This window comes from Lissotriton vulgaris, chromosome 5, assembly GCF_964263255.1.
Source record: "Lissotriton vulgaris chromosome 5, aLisVul1.2, whole genome shotgun sequence".
Taxonomy (NCBI): domain Eukaryota; kingdom Metazoa; phylum Chordata; class Amphibia; order Caudata; family Salamandridae; genus Lissotriton; species Lissotriton vulgaris.
In genome coordinates, this window is record NC_141693.1 from 1,449,092,165 (window position 1) to 1,449,104,672 (window position 12,508).

Below are 12,508 nucleotides of genomic sequence, written 5' to 3' on the forward strand. Positions count from 1 at the left end.
TTCTTTTACTCACTTTTCCCATTTGTCTTTGGGCAATTTAAGTTTTCTTGACTACTGTTTACCTAATCAATTGAAGGCAACACAATATAAGACCACTCAGGTGATTTATACGTTTGATTTGGTCTTCTACTCTCTTTGGCCTTTGAACAACTTTTATTTTCTTTCCCAATGCTTCCTTTTGACTAGTTATCTCATTAACCTGCTCTTCTTGTTGCTTTTCTTTATTAACCAGTTTAAATTTTAGTCCATCATTTCCTTTAGGCCAATTATCTCCTTTGCAAAATCTCTTTGTCTTAGGCTCCGTGGTGTTATATTCCACGCTCCAAGCCCTTTTCCTTGGACTCTTTCTTAATGGAGTTTCATCTGCACTCTCATCAGTTTCACTTTCAGTGTCTTCAACAGTTTAGTTGATAATTATTTTTACAGCGTCTTTCTCTTTTTCAGAGTCAGTTTTCTCTTTTGACAGTTCTTTCACTCTGTTAAGAAAATTTCCATAGCTGGTACTTGGAATTTCATCTTCTTCATGAGCTATTTCCTCCTTCCCAGTCTCAGGATTTTCGTTCCTGCTTCCAGCGCTTCCAGTCTGTCTTTCAAGGTTGTTTTCTTCACCAGTATTATTTTCACCTTGTTCAAGGTCTTTACTGGTGTCAGTCCTTACCAATTCTCGATCTTCAGTTTGATCTTCAGAATTCGGTATTTCAAGTCTTTCCTCTTCTCCTTCAGACGCCAAACTAGTATCTGATACTTCCAGATATTGACGTTCCTGTCGATCTTCAGTATCTGGATTTTTCTCTGGTTCAACTTCAGAATCTGAATCAGTTATGCTTTCACCTTCTTCGTCTAGATTTTCAGGTTCAGGCACACGGATGGTATGACTTGCGTGTACCCATCTCTTTACTCCAGCACATTTGACTGCAGTAGTGCTCACCAAAACAACTTGTCTTGGTCTCTGCCAACGAGGTACCAAACAGTTTCTTCTGTGGTGTACCTTTATTCTCACCCAGTCTCCAGGGACTAGATCATGTGCTGGACTTTTCTCTTTTGTGTTTGACTCAGTTCCCACCTGATGGAACACAGAAGTTACCACATCAGACAGGTTTTTGCAGTAATCCAGTATGATGTCATCATTAATTGTCAACAATTTATCAACTGGTACATATGCTTGTCTCATTACCCTTCCCATCAAGATTTCATGTGGACTTAATCCAGTTTTCCTATCAGGAATGCAAACAAGTGGCGAAGCATCAGGCCACTTTAGTCCTGTCGCTAGGTACATTTTTGCAATTCTGTTCTTAATTGTTCCATTGACTTGCTCTACCACTCCTGAAGCCTCAGGTCGGTAAGCACAATGTAGTCTCTGACGAATGTCCAATGCTTCACATACCATTTGTATGAGCTTATTCTGGAAATGTGGGCCACGATCAGTTTCAATCGTCACTGGGAAACCGAACCTAGGTATGATTTCCCTTAAGAGTAGCTTTGCAACAGTAAGCCCATCATTCCTCCATGTGGGGAAAGCTTCTACCCATCGGTAGAACAAACAGATGATCACCAAAACATATCTGAGTCGGTTACATGGTGGATAGCTCAATGAAGTCCAACTGCATTTGTGTAAATGGACCTGCCTCCCATCCTATGGTTCCCAAACTCACAATAGTCCTTCTGTTTGGATTAAATTGCTGGCAGACCAAGCATCTCTGGCACCGTCTCTCAGCTATCATCCTAAATTTGGGGTTATACCACGTCTGTCTGAATAAGTGAAGCATAGCATCTCTTCCAATATGAGCTTGACCATGGTACATTCGGGCCATATTTGAGATCATGCTATCAGGCATTACTGGTCTTTCATCTTTGTAAACCCAGATTTCATCTTCCTCTCTTTGTCTGCATCCTGCTTTCAACCAGACATTTTTCTCTTCCTCATCAGCTTCTTCTGCATTTGTCTCACTTCCTGCCATATTTCAACTACAGTTGTTAGCATTAAAGGACTTGGAACATGTTCCTTTTCCCTTTCCTTATTAATAGATGCAAGATTTTTGGCACAGTATTTAGCAATTGAGTCTACATACCTGTTACATCGGGTGATATAGTCATCCCCCTTTTTGTGTGCTGCACATTTTACCACAGCCAATTTGTCTGGCAATTGGATGGCATCCAACAACATTCGTACAAATTCAGGATTACGTATGGGTGTTCCTGCAGAAGTCAAATAACCTCTCTGGGACCACAGCTGTCCATAATCATGAACAACTCCAAAGCCATACTGACTGTCAGTCACTATAGTCCCCTTGATTTCTTTTCCCAGTTCACATGCTCGAATCAGGGCAATCAACTCTATCTGGGGAGAACAAAATTCCTTTCAAACAAGAGGCTTCCAGCTCATCTGCCACTGTACAAACAGCGTATGCTGCACTCAAAGCACCCTCATCTGTTCTCAGACAGGAACCATCCACAAATATCACATAATCTGATTCAGGCAAAGGTTCATCTCTAATGTCTGCTCTTGGTTTAGTGCAGTAGTCAAGAACATCTAAACATTTGTGATCAACTTCATTTCTCATTTCTGTTTCCATTGTATCTGGCAACAATGGAGAAGGATTCACATTTACACATCTAGAAATTGTCAAATTTTCTGCTCCTAGAATTACCTTCTCCTACTTTGTCATTCTATTATTGGTCAAATATTGAGTTTTCATTCTAGTGAGGAGAATCTCCACAGAGTGTGGCACATATACTCCTACAGGAAATCCCATCACTATTCCTTCACTTTGTTCAATACTAACGCTTGTGGCTGCTACTGCTTTCAGACAACCTGGTAGTGCTTTTGCAACCGGGTCCAAAACAGCTGAGAAATACGCAATAGGTTTTCTCCGTTTTCCTTGTCTCTGAATCAGTACTGATAATGCACATCCTTCCCGTTCACTGCAATATAGGTCAAATTCCTTTTCGTAATCTGGCATCCCTAAAGCTGGTGCTTCACATAAACTTGTTTTTAGCTGCTCAAACGCTTCCTTTTCAGTTTTAATCAGAACTATAGGGTCTCTGATATCTGCTCTCGTTAATGTTTGGAGTGGCTTTGCAATCAGTGAAAATCCACTAATCCATTGTCTACAATAACCTACCATTCCCAGGAATATTCTCACTTGTCTCTTAGTTTTTGGTGGCTGCATTCTTTGTATCATCCTAATTCTCTCTGTAGTTACTTGTCTAATTCCTTTGGCAATTTTATGACCAACATACTGTACTTCCTGCTGACAAAATTGTAATTTTGTCCCTCTTCAGCCAAGTGATTTAATAGTGCAATAGTATCTGTCACACATGCATCTTTTGTTTTTGATGCCACAAGGAGATCAACAATATATTGAACCAATACTGAGTCTCCAGGCATGCTCAAACTCTCCAATGATTTCTTTAGCAATTGATTAAAGATAGATGGACTCTCAGTATCCCCCTGAGGAATTCGGCACCATGCCAAAAAACGGTCTCCGAATCTGAACGCAAAAATTGGTTGGCTCTCTGGGTGCAATGGAACCGTAAAGAACGCATACACAAGTCAATCACAGTGTACCATTCTGCATCATGAGGAATTTGATATAAAATCATTGCCGGATTTGCTACAATCGGACAACATGGAACTACTAATTTATTAATGTTTCTCAAATCTTGTACTATTCTAAAGGTTCTGTTTGGCTTTTTCAGTCCCATTATTGGTGAATTACAAGGACTACTCTCAATTTCCCTCAGTATACCTTCTTCAATCATTTTGTTTATTATAGGGGTTATTCCTTCAATTATTTCTGTAGTCATTTTATACTGGGGAATATTTGGGTAACTTGCACCTTCTTTTATAGAACCTTTTACAGGATCTACATCTTTCATTAATCCAATATCTTCACCTGTGAAATCCCACACCTTTCTGTCACTACCTGTTTCAACTCATCCGGTATCTTTTCTCGATCAAACACAGGGAACAATTTGTTGTGCTCTGCCTCAATCATAAGCATAGTCATTTTGTACAGGCTATCTTCATCTGGAGTTTGCAATTCTATGCAACCTGGTGAACAATATATGGCACAATTCATCTTACACAAAATATCTCGTCCTAACAGATTTACAGGGCTACTATCACACACCACAAATCGGTGCATGTCTTTGAAATTTCCAATTTCTACTTCAACTGGTTGTGTTAAGGAGGTCTTAATCTGTCTATTGGCAACACCTACAACTTGGATGTGGTCTCCCGAGAGAGGAAGATTTTGAACTTCCACTGACCTAACAGTAGAACGGGTAGCACCAGTGTCCACTAGGAAAGTTATTTCTACATCATTTACCTTTCCACTTACAAATGGACCAGACTGATCTACCTCAAGAGTGGCTCCAAGCACACACTCTTCTCCCTCTCAGGCACCGTCAGAAACTTTCATCCGACTCACTCCCACCTTCTTCTTGCAACCAATACTGAGGACTCACATTCACTCTAGGTGATCTTTTTACCTGCTCGACTCCGCTGAATCCTGTCTCTGCACTGTATCTCTGTTGCTTTACACTGTGTGGAAATGGCGGTTGTGGCACCTGACTTTGCTGATTAACTATCTGTGGCTGTTGTGGTTGTTGCTGAATTACCTCAGTCTGCACCTGCGGATTCAATGATGCATTTTCTGGGTTAACTCTTGGTGGACACTTAGACTATTTCTTCCAATGCCCTAGCCTACCGCAATTAGGCACGGAAATTTCTTCTTGAGCTCATCTATATTCCCTACCAATTTAGTTTTGGGGAAATTTCCTTTTGGTTTTCCTTGATTTGCATCACTAATTTTATTTTCCATTTGTGCTACTTAGTGTTCTGCTACCTTCACTTATGCCCACATGGCCTTTTCTTTTAATTTCTTTTGTTTAGCATCGATTTCTTCACTACAGTATTTGGCTTTTCTTAAAACATCATCAACAGATCCTGACTGCCAACCTATCATATTATGCCTGATCATGTCTCCGATTTCTGGCCTTAATCCATATACAAATCGATATATAAAATGACTCATATCCTTTTCATTCAACTCTTCGTATCCACTATATTGTTTAAATACCAATAACAGTCTTTCATAAAATGAATGTACAGATTGCTTCGGTTCCTGTGTAGTTCTATCTATTTTTACCCAATCTGTCTCTTTTGGAGGAATTTTGTTTTTTCAAAAACACAATCACTGGTTCATATTTTCTCATCACTTCAGGCGATGGTGTTCCTGTTACTTTATCTCGAGGATATTCTTCTTTTGGCCAATTTACAGGAATTTTACACTCAGTCCACAAATCTGCTGGTACAACTATATCAAATAATCCATCTACATCAACCCACAAAACTTCTGAAACTTTCACAAACCTATCTACTTGTCGATACCATTCTACTGGTTTTTCTCTTAATCGGGGAAAATCATTTATGAATGATAATATATCCTGTCTACTCCATGGAACATGTACATATCCTCCTCCTGGTATTTCTCTCATAGGGAACTCATTTGTAACGGCCTCTTTCTCCGTGACTGGAAACGCTAATATTGATTTGTCACTAGTCTCTTCTTTCTTCTTTGCCCATCTCACTCTCCATTTATTCACATCTCCCCATTTTCCTAATAAAACAATTAATTATTTTATTTGGGTTAATCTTCCTGCTGTATTCATATTCTCAATATCTTTTTCTGAAAAATCTACTCTGTATGATTTCTGCAACAATTTATTCTTTGTGAGTTCTATTTCAAATTCATTTGCCAAGTTTTCTAGCTGATCATGAATTGATTTTGCTTTCCAGATTATACTTTTGCACGTGAACATAAGTTCATCATCTTGGTAAGTTTTTAATCTATCTGTTCCAATCGTTCCAATAATTAATTCTTCCATATCTACTTTTAGTTTTGCTACATCCAATATTTTAGATTCATGCTCTTTTAGTTTTAAGGTTTTAATCCAATCGCTTCATTCCTGATCTGATGGTCCAACAGGTGTCTGTGTTAAATCTATTTTCACCATGCTCTTTTCAGGTGTAGCAGAGTCAGATTCTGCTCCAGTCGCATATTTATAGGGTAAACTTTGATTAAAAGTCAATTCAGGCGGATTCACATTATTAGATTGCCTAATTTCTGACAAATCAGTTTAAATGTTCCCTTTTATTTTATGTGAACTCTGTTGTAAAGGAATTGTCAAACTTGGTTCTTTTATTCTTTGATTCTCAAACACTAGAATTACAGGCCCTATTGTTACTGGAATCGTTACTGCTTCCATATTTTTCGTGAGCTCCTGTATCTGTTCTGTCAATGCATTTGTAGATCTTATATATTCAGCAGTACTGAATTGCTCTTCAACTCGCCTTTCTGTATTATTCACATTTCCTTGCTCATTATTTTGCCTGGGGGTACCAGTAAATCTTAGTTCTGTCCTTGAGGTATTTGGATTATTTCTCACTTCTACTCTTTCAGGTACATCATTAAAATTAGAAAATTGTTTTGGAGTCTCATTAATCCTCTCCTCTACTGTTGGGGCAGTAGGTGTAATCCATAAAGAACCTGGTTGATACGGTGGTGATCTTCAATTTAATATTTCCTCCAATACAGCATCCTCCATTTCACTTTCACCATAACTTTGATTCCCTGTTTCTATAGTCTTTTTCTTTTCTGTACATTTCCGTCCTTCATAATCATCCACTAATCTGACTGGATACATACCATCACACATATTAGCGTTTCTCATCTACGCATTCTAGTCTCATGTGTCTCTCCCCAAAGATTTCTAAATCTTCCTCTTGACAATCTCTCACTTTCCAACTCATGCATCTGCATCTCATCCTCCCATTCAGCTAATGCTTCAAATTGAGTCGGTCTAGGTCTCGGATCAAGATTCATCCTCTTATCTCTTAAATTTCTCAAAATTGCCAAATCAAACGATCCTCCTTCTGGAAATGCTAATATACCATCATTTCTAGTATACCTTGCCCAATTCTCTAACCAAACACACGTATGGTAACCATATTTCGACAACATATAGGAAGCAGGCGTTTTCGGTGGAGGAAGTATTTTTCCCTCTCTTGTCAAAATTTCCTTATCCTTCACAAACACACTTTTTAATTTCTTAAACCATGAAGGTTTCTTCTTTTCTTCTTCGTAATAGTAAGACATGTTTCCAGTACTTCCCTTTTTTTAAAAAGATCGCGCACTTCCCTGTTGCTGTTCCATAACACCAACCTATCACAGCCCGGTTTACACTAACGCACCAATTAGAACAAGATACGTCTTCCTACTGTTTAACTAATAGTATCGCTGCTTTTCCTGATGAATCTATCAGCTCCTTCTCTGTCTTGGTCACGAGTACCAATCCCAGCGCAGCACTTTTGACTTCATCAGCACTCCAGCTTCCGCAGTGCCGACTGACCCCTCCTTTACAGAATTTTTTTCAAGAAGCCATGTTTTACAAGATATTTTACAAAATCAGTAAGTAACTTACACTAAAACAACTCCATTCGTCTGTTTCGCTAAACAAAGTGATAGTTTTCTTAATCATACAAGAATTCTGTATTTCCGGTAGACAGCACTTACCTCTTCTCTACCACAGAATTTTTCACTTGCCGATAAGTAGTGCTTGCCTCTGCCTTTACGCTTCTAACAAGCTCGGGTTAAGCCCTATTACTCTCTCAGCCATAAGTTTTAAACCAGGATACGCAATGATCCCTATACTTGAAGGCCAAGATTTTATAGACTGTCCTCGCTATACATTTATCCTTTCACACGTAGTGTCCCTAAACAGTTTTATACGACAATATCAACGCAGTATACGACGATATTACTCTTTTTTTTTTTAAACAGACTATGCGATGTGCAACTTCACTTGTCACACTTCCTCTGCCTGCAGACAGAGTAACCAGCTTCATGCAATACTCGGAAGCCTTTTCAGGGCTACATATAACACAATACGGACTCAACAGATGTTAGTTATAATTCTGTACATCAAAACTCTTATGGAATACTTTATACATAATCCTAGCTAATTCTATAGCAACCAATGCTCTGCTACCAAGCTAAAAACTGATGCAGTGCTCCTCAGGAAATATTTTCTAAAACCATATCACTTTTCCCTGAAGTATATTTTCTAACATATTCTCAATCAGTGAGCCCATAACACTGTCAATCATTCAATATCTACTTACACTCTACTTCATGGATCAGTGAAATTCAAAGAAGAGCGGCTGTATCATAGTGGAGTATCTAAGACTAAATTGCATATTTATAATATTTACATCTGCAGTTTAGATGCGTTTACCATGGTTTTCATAAAATACAACATTTTATCTAGACACACCACCACTGAGATCAATGGATCTGCTAGTAAAAAATTAGGCGTAGGAAAACTCAAGACCAGCTTGATTCTCTATTTATCTAATTGTTATTAATAGCAAATTCAGCATGTCTAAGATTATTCACTCTATTTATTTATTTCAGTAAAACAACATTTTTAAAATATAAGATTTTAAATTAGAGACAGCTAGATCATTTATTTAAGAAAAAACCCAAAGATAGACATTTTCATCTTTTGTATATATCAGGTATTAGCAAAAAACAGATAGTTCCCGAATTTAATCATCTATTTCCCTAACATCCCTAACTAGACTCTCAGCTAAAGTATATTTCCCTGTAAAAAAAAAAAAAACAGAGTTAAGCAGGTTCATACATATCAGGAAAAATCAGCACTCCAGCAGCATCTCGGGATGAAATCGAAAAGAGCCATGCTCTTCACTAAAAACAGCACTTTTTATACCTTTTTCACTAGCTCTATCTATCTAAAAATGTAGCTTTTGACCTAAATAAGAGTTCTGAATGGACAATTTTGGGGTGAACGAGAATGATTTTGTCATCTCATTATTACTTTTTCTTCCGTCAGCTAGATTTTAAAAGGGTCTTCGATTTGGGCCATGTCCAGCCTAGTCCTGTTCTCAACTAGCAACTTCATGAGATCTGCTCACGTTCAGAATCATTGTGCTCACCCTTTTTGGCAGCCATCTGTACTTCCAGGCCAGTCCATCCTTGAACTGTAGTCACTCCAGGCAAAAGCAGCTCGCATTCAGACTCGGGCTTTGTTTACACATGCGCATTTCTTTTGTGACCACAATAATCGAGTGACTCCATTTTCTTTTAGGCCTCACGAGTCAAAATGGGAACTATCACAGAAACAAACACAAATGAATGTTAATTTAAATCATTTAGCCCTTCTGTTTACCTCCCCCCTTTCTAAGGTTTTCCTTGTTAATGGTTACCTAGCAAATAGCTACATTTAAACACGATATACTTACTTAAACCTCACGTTTTGTCACAAAAACACATAAACAAAAGCACATTTATGCCCGATTCCATTGTCTTAAAGCTGCTCATTAGTTTTAAATATGACAAAATCACATAATTAGTTGATTATAATTGCAATATAAGCAAGATTAATTTCCCGCGTGTATTCGTGTAGGTGCATTTCTCATTCAATGTTGGTTAGTCATGCATGGCAATCCATTAGTACTAGTTATCGTTATTGAAGTATGACTTCACAAGGGGTACGCAAAATTTAGCTTTTCCACCTCACTCTATCAACGTGGAGTAGTAACAGACTGTGGAGTGGAGGGTGCAGAGTAGAGTTTAGTGGTTAAGGTGGAGTGTGCATGGTATGGTAGCATACTGCCTATGCAGAAACACATCTTCAATTGACATGACCATTACATTACCAAGCACATACCATTTTACTGATAAAAGTATACAGACACAAATGATAATGTATTGATTTGATAGGCAGCACAGTTCATTTACAGACATTAAAATGTTGTTGTATGCCGGAAAAACAAAATAACATTGCACAGCCTTCCTCAAGCAGCCCTCAGTAGCCATCATATTTGTTACATAAATCCTCTCACTATGAAGTTAGAGAAAGAAAAATAAAAATCAATCTCCCGGGAAAGGCCAGCCTGACATTGGCCTCTGTTTTGGAATGCACAGCAAATGTGACAAGAACAAGATTTAAGAAGGGGAGTTTGTGGAAAAATACAGTTTTGGGCAACGGGAGGGACGAACTGTAGCTGGACAGCCTAAAGCAAATAAAGCCAGCAGGTAGCCTGAAAATGTGAGTTACAAGCCGCAAAGCCAATGGTAAGCAAGGGGCAGCAAGCGTTTATAGGTCAAATTTCGGAATAAACCCAAGATGTTGTTCTCTAACCAGACATCCGCGCTGTCTGGTAGGCGGTGACCTTAACAGGAAAGATGTGTTTCAGAATAGGTACACTGAGATAGAAAAATTCTGTCTCTGTATCAATTTGAGACTCACACTTTAGTTTGGAATCCATTAGAAAGCCTGCATTCCTGACCACTCTCACTGGAGCTACTTAGTGAGTCAAGTCAGAGAGGGGTCTCTCAAAGGTTACCTTTTAAAAATACTAGTAGGATTTCCGCATGGAAGTGTTATATTTTCAGGAATATTTCCCCATTGAATTCTTTAGAGAGACTAGAGCTCCAGAGAATCCTAAACTCATTGTTTGTTTCTCCTTGAGGTTGATCACCAGCAGCATTCATGTAGATATATACTTGAACTCATGTAATAGATGCTCTAATGGCCTTGAAAATGACTGCAGACAAAGGACACCTGGGGGAAACCCCAGTTAACATTTTTTAGGGGAAGAGTAGTAGGGGCCCATGAGAATCACCTGACTTCGGTCTGCAAAAAAAAATAGGTAACACAGCTAAGGAGTGGCTGTTGCCTATCCTGGGTTGGTGGACCCGGTCTACAAGGGTTGGCTTCCCTAACATGGGGTACATGGACTGTGTACAGTGTTCCTTCACTTTAGCCGGTGAGTCCAGGTTCTTGTAGCTCCACACAATCTACTTTGCATACCTGCTGGTGTGGTTTCCATGTTTTCTGGGTTACAAATTATCCTGTAAAGGGTTCAAGGATGCAGTGGTGTCTGGGAGATCAGCTGCGGGAAGTGACACGTCTGGGTGACGTGTGGAAGGGCTCGGCTCCCCGCTCTTTCACCTACCTCAAAGAGGAATACGACCTTCACGAGTCAGAGCACTACCATTATTTACCCCTCACACATGCCATTCGCTTTCACATTAACAGAGACACTTCCATCCCGGAGTACTCCCCTATGGAAGACAGGCTGTTGTTAGACCCCATTTTGGAAAAGCCCACATCCACCATCTATCAGAAACTTATCTACAGTATGTCTCACCCATTGGTAAAACTTAGAGAGACGTGGACCCGAGACTTAGGTGACATTGAAAACGCCGACTGGCGGACGACATACAGAGCCCACGCGAGATAGCAATCCGCTCTAGGTTCCGACTGATCCAACTGAAAATACTGCATCGCACATACTATCCTCGTGCACTCCTATATAGGTGGGGCAGAAGCCCATCAGCATTTGTGTGAGGGGCTACCAGGGGGAGGGTACCTTTTTCCACATACTATAGGAGTGCCCCGTCATAGTCCCTTTCTGGACCAAGGTGGCAGCCACAATGTCACAGGTGGTGGGTACACTGGTCCCAAGGGAGCCGCGATGGATGCTATTGATGATAAGTGGGGAGGTGGACTGGTCATGGTACATGGAAATTTGGCTTGCACTAGCAGCGGCGGTGGCCAAGAAAAACATCGCCAGGGGGTTGGGATCTCAGATACCCACGTCATGGGAACACTGGAGGAGGGACCTCGATTGGTGCAAGCGGGCTGAGGAAACCATTAATAGGAGCAGGAGCTGCACGAAGAAATTGAAAAAGATCTGGGGACCATGGCGAAAGTACAGGAAGGAGAGTGGGGGGGATGGAGGAGTAACCCGGTTGTATACTGCTGTTCTGACATTGCTGCACACTATGGTGTTATCTCTTGGTATGATCCTTGTTCAAAGAAGCAGCTCGCCGGGAGCTCAGGAGTCGTACGTCCTAACATGCCATGGTGTTGGCCACGCCCCCTGTGGTAGGTAATCTTAATTTCACTGCAGACTCAACAGTCAGGAAGACAACGATCAGACTTCTGAATAAAGTGGAACCAGGGCATTATTTGGATTTATATCCTGACAGGTCCCAGAGTGCCACTTTAGAAGTAACACATTCTAAAAAGGTTGAGAGCAAAATCAGGCACTTGAAAAATTATGGTGCTTCAGCCCCTAATGGCCTGCTCCGAGTATATTCAAATGTGCTCCAGACAAATAGGCTAGGTTGTTCCTTTTCAATCTTGGCTTTTTAACTGCACCATCCCTAAAGCCTGGTGAAATGATCTTATTCCCCATATTCAAGAAGGGGAATCAGACAATAGCCACAAACTATCACCTTTTCGTACTTCTGAACATAGAGGCTAAGGCCTATGCCTGGGTCCTGCTGGGGAAGCTAGAGTCTTGGGTGAGAGAGCAGGAACTCTTGCCATTTTTTCAATCAGGCTCTCGAGGAGCGGCATCCACAGTGGATAACATCATAGCACTATCCTACCTAAAAGCCATAAATGC